The 15,787-nt window shown below is 43.3% G+C and overlaps 1 protein-coding gene across 3 annotated transcripts in view; it reads left to right on the top strand.

Annotated features, from left to right (window-relative positions):
- The first annotated feature begins 5,858 nt into the window (after positions 1-5,858).
- The window catches only part of thsd7ba (thrombospondin, type I, domain containing 7Ba), a 1,034,072-nt gene continuing 1,024,143 nt past the window's right edge, over positions 5,859-15,787 (top strand). For all 3 annotated transcript variants that reach the window (XM_069935130.1, XM_069935128.1, XM_069935131.1), the window contains exon 1: positions 5,859-6,007. The gene's annotated coding sequence lies outside the window, so the exon portion shown is untranslated. The remainder of the gene's footprint in view (positions 6,008-15,787) is intronic.

Genomic DNA, 15,787 nt, shown 5'->3' with positions numbered 1-15,787 from the left:
TCCCCCATCTCCTTCTTCCTTCCTCTACCTCCTCTCCCTCCCCTCACGTTTTTATTCAGTCCTCTGTCTGATTTTCGACAATCCTGAAGAAGTGCTCAGGCCCAAAATCTTGAGTGCCTTTTACTTTCTATTGAATGCTATGTGTCCAGCTAAGTTTCTCCAGCACTTTTGTGTACTGTACTCCACTCTACAGCTACAGATTTTCTCATTTACAACTCATTATGTGGGCTATGTATGGTTTAATTTTTCTTATTTCCTTTCATTCTTCATTTGTGAACAGTATCGTGAATAACAATCACTTACACAAGCTTTTTGGTCACATTGGAAAGGCAGTTAAAGCTAAACTTGAATTTAGCTAAAATTCATGTATATACTGTTAACAGATATCTTCAAATTGCAATTAGAAGCAGGAATATTAGGAATTTACTTTATCTTTCTGTATTTGACAATAACCAAGGCGAATGTAACAATTTGGCTCAGGTCAGCCAACTTAACTCTAACTAGGGATTTAGTTATTCCTTTCTTTTTAAAATATCTTTATTGAAATTAATAAAAGTAAATAACACATGTTGATCCAATACATAGATTGAAATATGTATCAAATAATACTTAAATATTACATATGTAAATTGTTCAATCAAACCCTTTTTACAAAATATCTCAAAAGAAAAAAATGACCCCCTATTAATTGAAACCCTCCCTCTAAACAGGGTTTACTTGTATATCTAAAATACTTAAGAAGCAAAAGATGACATGTGGAAACCAAACAGTGGTTCTTGGGATCATCCAAAAACACTAATTCTTTAAATTATGGTAATACTCCTAGAACGGGCTACACGTCTGGTAAAAATCCACCTGTACATTTTTAACATTTATCTAATTTTTTTTTCTAAACTTAGAAAAGCCATGATCTCCTTGAACCATTGAGTATGAGTAGGTGGGGTACTGCCTTTCCATTTCATCAAAATTTCCCATCTAGCAATCAATGAGGTAAATGCTGAAATTCACGAGGAAAACCAAGTGGAGCCATTAAGGGGCAAGGTTCTAATTTGACCCCAAAAATAACTAATAAAGTTTGAAAATAATTTTTCCAAAAATCTTCTAAACAAGAGCAAGTCCAAAACATGAGTATCAATGAAGCCTTGAAAATTTTACATTAATCACAAAATGAATCTATATCGGAATAAAAGCGAGATAGTGTAAGTTTTGAAATATGTGCTCTGTGCACCTCTTTGAACTGCAAGAAACAATGTCGTGCACCGAAGGAGGATTCATGAATCAAATTTAAAAAAATATACCATAGCCTTCATATTTTTACCCTTATCAAATTTGAACCATCCAAAATTTTCCTAGTTTCCAGATTTATACTATATTATATTGAAAGGTCCCCTTTGTTTCGGCTGACCTACACCAACCATTTAAGGAGCTCTTCAGTACAAAAATCTTCTTATTTTCAAATCTCTCAGTGAACTGTCCTGGTTTGCTGATGAATCCATATTCTGTGGCTGTGTGAGCAGTGGGAGGAACACAGCTCCCACATTGAGAGTCATTAACAACTGTTTTTATTCAAATTCAGCACGCACCTTTAAGGGCAGCCTGAGTTCAGTCACCTGGTGCATTGTGACTGTAGAGCTCATCGAAAGAACCAAAGACTTGTTGATCCAAACCAAGGCTTTTATTAGCAAAAGACAGGAGCTCTTTACAGGTGGCCGACCAGTACGGAATGATCCGACCTGGCTAGGGACACAACCCTTTAAGGCCCAGACAGTAGGTGTGGCTAAGCTCTCAGCCAATCGCTGTAAGCACAGTCATTACACTCTAGATACTGTAACTATATACATTGGTGATAGGTCTGTACTATCACAGTGATATAATAATCGCTGCCCAGGGTGTGCACTGGAAGGGACGCTGGAGTCAGAGAGAAACCTCTGACGACGCTATTTCCCCATGGCTGCCCCGCCACATGGTGATACAAGCGGGACTGGTTCGCCATGAGGATGTGTGCCGCCACATAACCCCCCTCCCAGAACCGGCTACATGTCCTGTCGCTTTGGCGGTTGGCCCTGGTGCTTGGGCACAGCCGTCTGCACCGGCTATGTTAAGTCCATCGTAAAAAGTTCCTCTCGCCCCCCAACATCCAGGGTGAAGGTTCCGCCGGACCGGTGCAAGACTTTGTATGGCCCCTTGTACAGTCGCTGTAGCGGTGCACCTTGTGGTCCCCTCCGCATGAAAATTAACTCTTTGGGGAGATGAAACTGCTGGGTGCTGTGGCGTGCTGGGGGTGGGGGAGCTAGGGAGGCCAGTCACCTGCGTAGATCTGCCAGCAGGTGTGTGTCAGTGGCCGAGGTGTCAGGGTCTGGGCAGAAAAACACACCCTGCAAGGAAAGTGGTCCGCCATAGACCTTCTCCACTGCTGAAGCCTGCAGGTCCTCCTTGGGTGCCGTCCTAATCCCGAGGTGGACCCAGGGTAGTTTGTCCGCCCAGTCTGGTCCAGAGAGCCTGGCCATAAGTGATGCCTTCAGGTGCCTGTGGGAACTCTCCACCAACCCGTTGGACTGCGGGTGGTATGCTGTGGTGTGGTGGAGCTTGATCCCCCCCCAGGAGCTTCGCCATCTGAGTTCACAGGGCAGACATGAACTGCGCCCCTCTGTCACTAATGATGTGCACCGGGACTCCGAAACAGGCGATCCATTGGCTGACCAGAGTCCTGGTGCACGTCTCTGCGGAGGCCTCCTTATTTGAGACAGCCTCTAGCCACCTTGTGGCCCAATCCACCACCATTAGGAGGTAACAAGTCTCCTTGGACACCGGCAGGGGCTGACAACATCAACGTGGATTTGCTGGAATCTGCGAACCACCAGGTTGAAGTTCTGGATGGGGGCTCATGGAGGTCTGGCACCAGGTACAGTTCCTGGCCAGTTCTGCCACCTCCTTCTTCAGCCCATGCCACACAAACCGCTCTGCATCCATCCACACAGTTGTCTTTATTGCTGGGTGAGCGAGGTCATGGATCAGACTGAAGACCTTCGCCCTCCAGTGTGGCGGGACCACCGGGTGCACCTTGCCTATTGAGACGCTGCAGAGCAATGTGTCTGGGCTGCTGAGTTTGAGGCCCAAGATGGCGGTTCGCAAGGCCTGCATCTCTGCATCGTTCCTCTGTGCCTGAGCCAGTTGCTCGTAATGCAGGCCAGGCATGAGAGTGTTGATGGCTGGACGGGAGAGCGCAGACACCACCACATTGTCCCTGCCAGCCCTGTGTCGGATGTCGGTCATGAACTCAGACATGGAGGAGAGGGGGCGCTGTTGTCTGGCGGATCACGGAAACTTGGCCATCGCCAGTGCTTGAGTGAGGGGCTTGTGATCCATGAAGGCTGTGAATGGCCTGCCCTCGAGGAAGTAGCGGAAATGGCGGATGGCCAAATACAGCACCAGGAGCTCCTGGTCAAAAGCGCTATATTTGAGCTCCAGTGGGTGCAGCTGCTTGCTGAAAAAGGCCAGCAGGCACCATTGACCATTGAGCCACTGTTCCAGAACCCCCCCCACCCCCACTGCTGTAGCTGAGCCATTCACGGAGAGCGCTGTGTGTGCCTCCAGCCGTGGGTGTACTAGCAGCATGGCACTGGCTAGAGCCTCTTTTTTTGCGATGAAAGCCCTGTCCGCCTCCTCTGACCATGATAAAGTCTTTTCTTTGGTGGCCATGAGCACAAACAATGGGCACAAGGTGGCTCTGGGGATGAAACGATGGTAAAAGTTCACCATCCCCATGAACTCTTGGAGGCCTTTCAGGATGGAGAGTTTGGGGAATCGTTGAACAGTCGCTACCTTCTCTGGTGCCGGCGTGGCCCCAGCCGCCGAAATGGTGTGCCCCAGGAAGTGGAGGGACTCCTTGCTGAACTGGCATCTGGCCGCTTGACCATGAGGCCAAAGTCCGCCAGCCGGGCAAAGAGTGTGAAGAGGTGGGCTTTGTGATCGTTGCAGCTGCAACTGGCAATTAAAATATCATCCAGGTAAATGAACACAAAGTCCAGGTCTTTTCCAACCGCGTCTATGAGGCGCTGAAACGTTTGGGCCGAGTTCTTTAGACCGAAGGCATTTGCAGGAACTCAAAGAGGGCAAAAGGGGTGATAATTGCCATCTTACCCATGTCGTCTGGATGCACCGGGATCTGATGGTATCCCCGCATGAGATCCACTTTGGGGAAGACCCGTGTGCCGTGGAGGTTGGCGGAGAAGTCCTGTATGTGGGGCACCGGGTACCTGTCAGGCAGGAGATGTTGCGTTTTTTTAACCGACGGTAGTCCTGCACGGTCTCCAGTCCCCGGACGATTTTGGGACCATGTGGAGAGGCGATGCCCAGGTGCTGTCTGAGCATCGGATGATTCCCAGTTCCTGGAGCCTGGAGAACTCCTCCTTTGTCTGCTGGAGCTTCTCGGGCAGCAGCCATCTGAGTCTAGCGTGCAGCAGGGAGCCCTGTGTGGCAATATGGTGGAAGTCCCCATGCTGGGGCAGGACGGCATTGAACCGTAGCTCTAACATGGTGGGGAATTTGTGAAGGATCTCATTGAACCCATCCCTGGTGGTGGCTACGGTGGCAATTTCGGGCCTGCAGGCTTCTGCTGTGTCTAGTTGGATGGAGTGGAATGTTCGGGCATTGACCAGTCTTTTGCCCTTCATGTCAAGCAGTAGGCCATGAGCTCTGAGGAAGTTGGTTCCTAACAGCGCAGTGCCCACGGAGTCTAGGATGAACCTCCAGTGGAACATCTCCTTCCTGATCTGGATCTGTGCCCTGCAGGTGCTGTAGGTCCTGATGGTGGAGCCGTTGGCTGCCCGCAGGGTTGGACCTCAAGATTGGGTGCGAGTCTCTAATGCTGTGGGGGGAAGGATGCTGAGCTCAGCTCCAGTGTGCACCAGGAATCGGTGGCCGGTGCATCTGTCCGTCACATGAAGGAGGCTGTTTGTATGGCTAGCTGTCGCAGCCATCAACGGCGGCTGGCCTGGTCGTTTCCTGAAACCTGCAGGGCTGGCGGCACTTACGGGCTTGCATTCCCCAGCACTGGTGGTAGAAACACCAGGTCGACTGGCCCTCCTCTGGCTTGGTCTTGGGAGCAGCTTGTGGCCAGCTGGCTCCTGGTCATGCCACCTGGTTGAGGGCTGCCTTGTTCTTCCTCTTGGTGCGCCAGAGGGCATCCGCATGGCTGCTGCTCTCCTCGGGTTTGAGAAGTCTTCATCTGTGAGGATCAGCTGGATGTCCTCTGGTATCTATTCCAGGAATATCTGGTGGAAGAGAAAACAAAACTTGTGGTATTCTGCCAGGGCCAACATTTCATCCATCAGCGCCGACAGACTGCGGTCCCCAAGCCCATCTAGGTGAAGGAGCCTGGAATCCTGTTGCTGGGGAGTTAGCCCAAAAGCTCCAAGCAGCAGGTCTTTGAGGATGGTGTACTTGCCTGTAGATGGGGGATGGAGGATGAAGTCATCCACCGTCGCTGCCGTATCTTGGTCCAGAGCGCTCAAGACATGATAGAACATTGTGGCAGCTGAGGAGATGTTGCGGAGTTGAAACTGTGCTTCCGCCTCCCTGAACCACGTTCTGGGTTGGTGGGTGCAAAAGGGGGGAAACTTGATGCAGACAGCATTAACCTCTGCTGAATCCATGGTGTTTTGAGTCCAGAAAAACGTCTGGGCTCGTTGGGGTCACCACTGTGGTGGTGTGAGCAGTGGAAGAAACACAGCCACCATGTTGAGGGTCGTTAACGACCGTTTTTATTCAAATTCAGCGCATCCCTTTAAGGGCAGCATGAGCTCAGTCACCTGGTGCATTGTGACATCATAATCGCTGCCCAGGGTCTGTGTTGGAAGGGACGCTGGAGTCAAAGAGAAACCTCTGACGGTGCCATTTCCCCATGGCTTCCCTGCCACGTGGCAATAAAGCAGGGCCAGTTCACGATGAGAATGTGCGCCACCACAATTCCTTCTATTGGGTGTCACAGAATTTAGTTCCACCACAGGTACTCAGTCGAAACCTTGGGTCCTAAAGTAATCCGCCACTTTGCTCTTTTAAGATACTCCTTATGACTTAATATATTGAATGTTCTTAGTCATTTGTCCTTATATTTCCTTTTGTGATTTAGTTTTTTTTAACACTTGATAGCATCCAAGCACCGTTGGACATTTTTGCTCTATCAATAGCTCTATAAAAATGGAAGTAGTATCTTTTAGTTGGAATTGATTTCCAGATATGAATTCGTGATTTCCTGGTGATAATCCTTTCAAATCTTTAGAGGGCAGCATTTTTTTTGTGATAATCGTCCAATGTCCTTTTCTGCTTCTTCTTGGTCATGTTTCTTATAATCTATATTTGGCATAAGGTGCCACAATATCCCATTCCCTTCTTAATGAGGTATTTGAACAGTTGCCCTATTATTCCTATTTTGCGTGTCAAAGAAGTTTGGCACTTTCATATGACATTCATAATCCACTGCAGCAAAAGCATCCATTACTTTTAACTTCTGATGGCCAATGTCAATATGGTTTAAGGAACAAGCAAATTAAAACTGAGGAAGTGACAGCATTATGAAGTGTATGAACATTGTTGTATTAAATAATATATCCTAATCCATGAAGATAAGCAGGAGAACTATGGTCTCGACCAACACTCCAAAAAGTGATTCTCAGGTTATTGATTTGAAATGATATTGGAGAGGCCTTCCTGAATGTTTCTTCAGAATGGATCAGGTACTGATTTCAGATTTATTCTTAGAGTACATCCATTACATCACACACAACCAGATATTATTTTTCCTGTGGGCGATGCAGAATTACCACTTATTGGTAGTGCAAAAAAACTGTACACAACATATACATGTAAACAAATAATGAAATGTAAACAGATAACAAATGTAAACAAACAGACTGTGCAATGCAGAAAGAATTAAGAAAATCAATAAAGTGAACAAGTAAGAGTCCTTAAAAGAGTCCTTGATTGGGTAGCTGCTGTTCCTGAACCTGGTGGTGCGAGTCTTGTGCTACCAAAACCTCTTTCCTGATGGCAACAGCGAGAACAGAGTGTGTACTGGGTGGTGTGGATCCTTGATTATTGCTGCTGTTCTCCAATTGCAACGTTCCCTATAGATGTTTTTGATAGTGGGAAAGGTTTTACCTGTGATGTCCTGGGCTGTGTCCACTATCCTTTGGAGGGCTTTATGTTCATGGGAAATGGTGTCCCCGTACCAGACTGCGATGCAGCCGGTCAGCACACTTTTCACCACACGTCTGCAGAAATTTGCCTGGGTTTCTGGTGTCATACCAAACCTCTGCAAACTCCTGAAGAAGTAGAGTTGCTGATGTTTTTTTTCCATGATGCCATTAGTTTGTTGGGTACAGGAAAAATCCTCCAAGATTGTGACTTCCAAGAACTTAAATTTGCTTAGCATCTCCACCTCTGATCCCCAATGATCACTGGATTATACACCTCTTGTTTTTCCTTCCTGAAGTCAATAATCAACTCCTTGGTTTTGGTAACATTGAATGCAAGGTTGTTGTTGGAGCACCATTCAGCCAAGTTTTCAATCTCCATCCTGTATGCTGATTCATCGCCTTGCTTTATACAACTCATGGTATTGTCGGCAAATTTGTAGATGGTGTTATTGTGTACTGACCCACAGTCAAAGGTGTAAAGTGAGTGGAGTAGGGGGCTCAGAATGCAGCCCTATGGTGCTCCGGTACTGATGGAGATTGTGGAGGAGTTGTTCTTGATCACTGTTGATCACTGATTGTGATCTGTAGGTGAGGAAATCCATGATCCAATTACACAGTAGGTTGTTGTGTCCTTGGAGTTAGCTGATCAGTTTTTAGGGGATGATGTGTTAAATGCTAAACTGTGGTAGATAAAGAGTATCCTGGTGAATGAATCTTTGCTGTCCAGGTGTTTCATGTCGAGCCAATGAGATAGCATGCACCATAGGCGCACTGGAACGTATCTATGTTGCCACTCAGACAGGAGCTGATATGCTTCAACACCAGCCTGTCAAAACACTTCACTGATGATGTAAGTGTTGCTAGTTGATAGTCATTAAGGCTATACTTCAAAATCAATTTATTGGGAAAGAATGGCTGGGCCATGAAAATCACTGTATAAATGCAAGCATCTTCTTTCATTGTGCTGTAATTGGCTGCACAATTGATGTTCAAGTAAGTGGCAGAATTTTTTGTTTCCAGCACTTGCATTGAAGTATTGGAGAGGCCACACTCACTTCTCCACTTCCAGCTTTATACGACTCTATTCAGTGACATCTAAGATTTGGCAAACTCTTCCAAAAAAGGGAAGTAGCCAAGAAAGTAATTCAAAAATAACATTGAAAAGGCAGCTCTATTTCTAAAGCTTGTCAACTTTAGTCAAGTTTAATGCTTGAAGAGAGTAGATTTGAATGTTTTTCTGCAGAAATAACTATGATTCAAATTGACTCTTTATTTTGACCTGAAATTCTATTTTCATTGGGAATGATTGCTTTATTTACAAGCAAGGAGGGCTCACTGCACAATTTTTGTTTTAGTTGTTATTTCAAAATTTGCAGTTGGCAAGAAACTCAGAAATGCAATGTATCGTGAAATGGGTAGTGTCTTGGTTCAGAAAAACCTGAAGGATTTCCAATGGAAAAATAGATGGTAATCTGAATGAAGATGTTTCTAAATGGCAACTGAACCAGAGGCGACATGAAAGGAAGCAGTTGGATGTTGTGATTTAAAATGTACTACCTGAGAAGCATGATACGATAAAAGGTCATTCTATGTGTTTGTTGATGTGGCAGTAATGATACGACTCAAGAGGAGAGGTTATAAAAATAACTATTTATAAAAATAACTATCTTCAGGTAAGTGGGAGCTCTGTGCATGGTGGCCGTACTGAGCTACTGCGAGTGTGGTGGCTGCAACGTGATTGCAGTGGGTGCCGAGAGATTGCTCTACACAGTCTGCAATGACCATCACTCACCCATTTACACTGAACCTACATTAATTCCTCCTTTCCCATTATCTTCCTCCACTTCAGACTCTATCGCTCATCTAGACACTTCAGATAAGTTAAGGTGGCCAGCTACCTTCCCAACCCACATATTGTTGGGTAGTGGGAATTGAAGAATCTTGATGAAACCCATGTGGTGATGGGGAGAGCATGGGAATTACCGAGTTTGTCAGAGCTGGATCAGGTTTGTAGGAGCGGTGAGACAGCTGCTCTATTGGCTGTGACACTCGAACTCCAGTTGCTCTGGATCTCTTATTTTCCTGAAACCTCCTTCACCGATTGGGTCATCAAAACAAAGGTTTATTAAAATTAATTAACTTGCTTTTTAATTTGGACAGCTATCTATTATTACAACTGGTGGCCTTCTTTTAATGAGGTATTCTTTATTGTCTGAGCACCATCAAACAAAATACTTGTCTGTGCTTTGTGCTGTAGTATTACCCTGGAGTATGGAAATGTAATAGAGATTGATTTGCTGGAATCTTTCTTTGGCTGAAGGGTGGTAGAATGGTTTGATTGCTTCATTGTAGTCGGAGTTGTTTATGTAAGCTTTTGAAGGAGAATCTTGTTTTGAAATAACTCATTGCTCAGTAAGGGAAAGTCAAGAATGCATTTGTTGATTTTTCTCAGTGGAAGCAGTCTGTATGAAATAATAAACATTGATAATGATATACCTCTCATAGGTGCTGAGAGGGATTATTCTTTTCCAGATGCTAGTGAGAAGAAAAAGATCTTGAAGAAATATTATATACCATATTTGATGGCATATAAGCCGCACGGGGATACAAGACCCCCCTCCCCACTTCTGCAGGGAATATTTTTTTTTTTAATTTTTTATTTTTCACACCATAAATCACATTAGTCATGATATACACTTTTTCTTTTTCACACATATACAGTGACTTTTTCTCCCCCCCTCCCTCCTCCCAAGCCACCCCCCCACCCCCCCTCATCCATTTTAGGTATACAATCTAGGTTGCATTAAACCAGTCAGACAATGTTGTCATTCAACAAAAATACACCAGAAATTCTACTGAGTGTGTTTATGAGTAAGTATTTAATGTTATTGAAACATGTAGCTACAATATAACAGATAACTACTTGGACAAAACATGTACCTCGGACAATGGAAAAAAATTCTTTTAACTTACAAGAGAAAACAAAAACAGCTTAGCTATAGCAAAAAAGATTTTATAAAAACAAACCGCCGCTATCAGGCCCTGCACTGGTCCCACTGCCCTACTTTCTCTCGGTGGCCCGCTGTTTGTTCCCGTGCCGGTCCCGCTGCCCTGCTCTCTCCTGGTGGCCCGCTGTCAGTCCCTGCACTCATCTCACTGCTACTTGGGGGGGAGGGGGTGGGTAGTGAGGTGGTGGGATCAGTGTTGGGACGGGTGCCAGGCTGTCAGAGGGGAGCGGGGCGGTGGGATTAGTGTGGGGATGTGGCAGGCTGTCAGGGGTGCAAGGCAGTGGGGGGAAGGGGGAGGAAGAGAGGAGAGGAGAGAGGAGCACAGGCTAACAGGTAAGAAGCTATAGGTAAATATAGGTGGGAGGGTAGAAGAGAAAGTGATAGGAGGAAAGGGAAGCTCTCTGATAGGAGAGGGAAGGTAAGATGGTTGGGGCCACCATCGGTTTGAGGGGTCAAACCATGGAAATGTTAGATGTGCCAGTTGTAAAATAACTTTGAAAAGTATTCAAAATTAGGAGAATGTTGAGAGACAATGTAAAATAAATAACATTTCATGAAGCATCAGTAAAGCAGGGAGACCAGGGATGTGTGTGCATGTTCCTTTGAAGATAGAATGATTATATGAGTAGGCGAGGAAAACAAACAGAATCCTTGGTTTTATAAAGGAGGCATCATGACAGGTTAAACCTTTATAAAATGTCCATTCACCCCTGTTCTGGGCATCACATTGGCAAAGGTTAGCAAAAAGAAGAGTGTGGAAGAGCTTTTCTAAAAATAGCACTAGTAATAGAACACTCAATCATGTGGAGAAATTGAAGTTATTCTCCTCTGAGCAGAGGAAGATCACGAATGTTTTGAAAGGTGTTCAAAATGTTGATGTATTTGACAGTTTAAGAAAAAAGAAACTAATTCCTCCATTTCCCGAACCGGTAACCACAGGACATGAAGGATTAGCAAAAGAGAACATCATAAAATAAAATTTACGCAACAACTTGTTCTGATTTGTAATGCACTGTCTGAACCAGTGGTAGAACTTGATTCAATAACAATTCTCAAAAGGGAATCAAAGAATAATTTGAAAAGAAAACATATCGCAGGGAGTTGGCAAAGATGGCAGATTTAGAAAGAACAGTAGTTTGCAAGTACAGAAAAATCTCCAGTATCCAGCTCCTATAGATAAATGATATAACCATATAACCATATACCAATTATAGCATGGAAACAGCCCAATTTGGCCCTTCTAGACTGCACTGGTCCTCTAATACCACTTACCAGCCCTCTGCCCATATCCCTCCATCCCCTTCCCATCCATATACTTATCCAACTCTTTCTTAAATGACAAAATTGACCCTGCCTCCACCACCTTTCCCGGAAGCCCATTCCACACAGTAACCACTCTCTGAGCAAAGAAGTTCCCCCTCATATTACTCCTAAACCTTTGCCTGTCAACTCTCAACCCATGACCTCTTGTATCCATCTCTCCTACTTTCAATCGGAAAAGCCTTTCCACATCAACTCTATCCCTCTCATTATCTTAAACACCTTTATCAAATCCCGTCTCAGTCTTCTATGTTCCAAGGAATAAAGACCTAATTTGCTCAATCTTTCCTTGTTTCCAGATGCTGAAACCCAAGCAACATTTTTGTAAATCTTCTCTGCACTCTCTCTATCTTGTTAATATCCCTTCCTATAAATCGGTGACCAGAACTGCACACAGTACTCTTAATTTGGCCTCACCAATGCCTTGTACAGTTTCATCATTACTTCCCAACTCCTATATTCTATGCACTGATTTATATAGGCAAGCATACTAAAGGCCTTCTTCACCACCCTATCTACATGTGCTCCTACCTTCAGGGAACAATGCACCATTATTCCGAGATCTTTTTGTTCCACTGCATTCTTCAATTCCCTCCCATTTACCACATATGTCTTGCTTTGATTATTCTTTCCAAACTGAAGCACCTCACACTTATCAGCATTAAACTCCATCTGCCATCTTTCTGCCCTCTCCTCTAAGCAGTTTAAATCCCTCTGGCTGATAAGTAAATTTTCTGGTTGCTTAAGATTGCTTGTTGCATAGATTGGTGAACTAACAGTGAGGCCTGCTAATTTTAAACTTTCATATTATATTTCTTACCAATTTATTTTCACCAATTTGTTTGCCAATTGATTGAGGCTACCGGTTGCTTAAATTCTGGATAATGGGGATTTTATTGTCATTAGATAATCCTAAAAAAATGTAGTGGCATGATAGGTTAATTGTCTCCTGTTTGTATGTGTCCACGAAAAGATTTTTTCCAGTGTTAAAAAAAATTTGAATATAAGATTTCAAGCATTTATTGTCAAAAGCAATGTGAATTGGAATATATTTAATTCTGCAGGGCAATACTTAATTCTCAATGTTTGTATGATTCTTGGACCCTTTCATTTGTCACAACAGGACATGGATAAAGTTTCTTTCTCCAATGACTGCATCTAATTATAGGAATTAACAGCATTCAACCGCATCTAACGTTCAGAATAAAGACCACTTCAGCTGGTTTCACCAACAGTTTGTTGTTGAGGAGTCTAATGGTGGAGGGGTAGCAGCTGTTCCTGAACCTGGTTGGTGTGAGTCTTGTGGCACCTATACCTCTTTCCTGATGGCAGCAGCGAGAACAGAGCATGTGCTGGGTGGTGTGGGTTTTTGATGATTGCTGCTGTTCTCCGCTCCGATGTTCTCGATAGTGGAGAGGATTTTGCCTGTGATGTTTTGGGTTTTGTTCATACTTTTGGAGGGCTTTATGCTTATGGGAATTGTTGTCCCCATATCAGATCGTGATGCAGCTGGTCAGCACACTTTCCACCTGACATCAGGAGAAATTCACTGAGGTTTCTGGTGTCATATCACATATCTGCAAACTCCAGAGGAAGTAGAGGCATTGACGTGCTTTCTTCATGATGCCATTGGTGTGTTCAGTCCAGGAAAGATCCTCCAAGATAGTGACTCCTAAGAACTTAAATTTGCTCTATCTCTTCATCTCTGATCCCCAATGATCACTGGACTGTATACCTCTGGCTTTCCTTTCCTGAAGTCAACAATCAGTTAATTTTGGTGACATTGAGTGCAAGGTTGTTGTTGGTGCATCTTTCAGCAAAGTTTTCAATCTCCCTCCTGCGTGCTGACTCATCTCCATCCCTTATACAATCCACTTCCATGGTATTGTCGACAAATTTGTAAATGGTGTTATTGTTGTACTGAGCCACACAGTTATAGATGTAAATTGAGTAGAGCAGGGGGTATAATAAGTCCTGTGGTGTTCTGGTACTGATGGAGATTGGGGAGGAGATTTTTTTACCAATCTTCACTGAATGTGGTCTGCAGGTGAGGAAATCCATGATCCAATTACACATGGGGTCTTGGAGTTTGCTGATCAGTTTTGAGGGGTTGATGGTGTTAAATGCCAAAGTGTGGTCAATGGAGAGCATGCTGGTGTATGCATATTTGCTGTCCAGGTGTTCCAGGGCCTTGGGAAGGGTAAGTAAGATGGCATCTGCCATAGACCTGTTACTACGATCTGGAATATATCCATGTCACTGCTGAGACAGGAGTTGGGTGATTTGATAGAGGTATTTAAAATTATGAGGGAGACAGATAGAGTAAATGTGGACAGGCTTTTTCCATTGAGAGTGGGGGAGATTTAAACAAGAGGACATGGATTGAGATTGAAGAGAGCAAAGTATAGGGGAAACGGGAGGGGGAATTTCTTCACTCAGAGGATGGTGGGAGTGTGGAATAAGCTTCTGGCTAAAGTGATAGTTGCAGGCTCGATTTTAATATTTAAGGAAAAGTTGGATAGGTCTGTGGACGAGAGGGGTACAGAAGGTATGGGGTGGGTGTGGGCCATTTGGACTAGGTGGGAGAAAATGTTTGGCATGGACTAGAAGGGCTGAACTGGCCTGTTTCTGTGCTGTAATTGTTATATGGTTATGGTTATATAACCAGCCTTTCAAAACACTTCATTATTTTTGATGTAAGTGCTACTGGTCGATAGTCATTAGGGCAGACTACTACACTCTTCTTGATTGATGCTTGTTTGAAACAGTTTGGGTACCATGCCCTGCTGGAGTGAGATATTGAAGATATCCGTGAATACCTGGTAAGTTGGTCAGCACAATTTTTAATACTCGGCCATTTGATTTCAAAATGAAGGATGTTTCTGTCCTCTTCACTGTTTTTTAAAAAAAATATTTTTCACACTATGAACCATATTAATCAAAATACACACAAACATTTCCCTCTTGAATATATAGTGTCATTTTCTCCCTTTTTTCTCCCCTCCCTTCCCGCCCTCCTTCCCATCCCCCTCCAAACCCACTAAACGTTCAACATATATAATACAATAAAACCATTAAACAATGTCATCACACAATGAAAAGAAACAAGAAAATTGTGTCATCTACTTTTACACATTGGGTCAGTTCATTTCGTCTTCTTCTCATTCTATCATTTTAGGGGGTGGAGGTCCAAGGCAAGCCCTCTCTATTATGTTCCATGTACGCTTCCCAAATTTGTTCAAATAATGTGACTTTATTTTGTACATTATATGTTATTTTTTACAATGGAATACATTTATTCATTTTCATGTACCATTGCTGTACTCTCAGGCTCTCTTCTGATTTCCAAGTTGACATTATACATTTTTTTGCTACAGCTAAGGCTATCATAATCAATCTTTTTTGCGCTTCATCCAGTTTAAGGCCTAATTCTTTACTTCTTATATTACTTAGAAGAAAGATCTCTGGATTTTTTGGTATGTTGCTTTTTGTGATTTTATTTAATATCTGATTTAGATCTTCCCAAAATTTTTTCACTTTCTCACATGCCCAAATTGCATGTACTATTGTTCCCGTTTCCTTCTTACAGCGAAAACATCTATCTGATAATGTTGGATCCCATTTATTTAACTTTTGTGGCGTGATATATAGCCTGTGTAACCAATTATATTGTATCATGTGTAACCTCATATTTATTATATTTCTCATAGTACTGAACCATAACTTTTCCCATATTTCATTTTTTATCTTTATGATTAGATCTTTTTCCCACTTTTGTTTGGGTTTATAGCTCATTTCATCATTTTCTTTCTCTTGCAGCTTGATGTACATGTTTGTTATAAATCTTTTAATTATCATTGTGTCTGTAATCACATATTCAAAGCTGCTTCCTTCTGGTAATCTCAGTCTGCTTCCCAATTTGTCCTTTAAGTAGGTTTTCAGTTGGTGGTATGCAAACATTGTACCATGAGTTATTCCATATTTGTACTTAATTTGTTGAAACGATAATAAAGTATTTCCTAAAATAGTTTTCTATTCTTTTAATTCCTTTTCTCTCCCATTCTCTAAAGGAAAGGTTATCTATTGTAAAAGGGATTAGTTGATTTTGCATCAATAATAATTTTGATAGTTTGTGCAGATGGTGCAGTACTGGTGAACTTCTATATTGCATCAGTTTTTCATCCCACTTATAAAGTATATGTTCTAGTACCTTCTCCCCTATTTTATCTAGCTCTATCTTGGTCCAATCTGGTTTTTCCTTTG

Source organism: Narcine bancroftii, chromosome 4, assembly GCF_036971445.1.
Source record: "Narcine bancroftii isolate sNarBan1 chromosome 4, sNarBan1.hap1, whole genome shotgun sequence".
Lineage (NCBI taxonomy): Eukaryota > Metazoa > Chordata > Chondrichthyes > Torpediniformes > Narcinidae > Narcine > Narcine bancroftii.
This window is presented reverse-complemented; position numbering and strand designations above follow the sequence as displayed.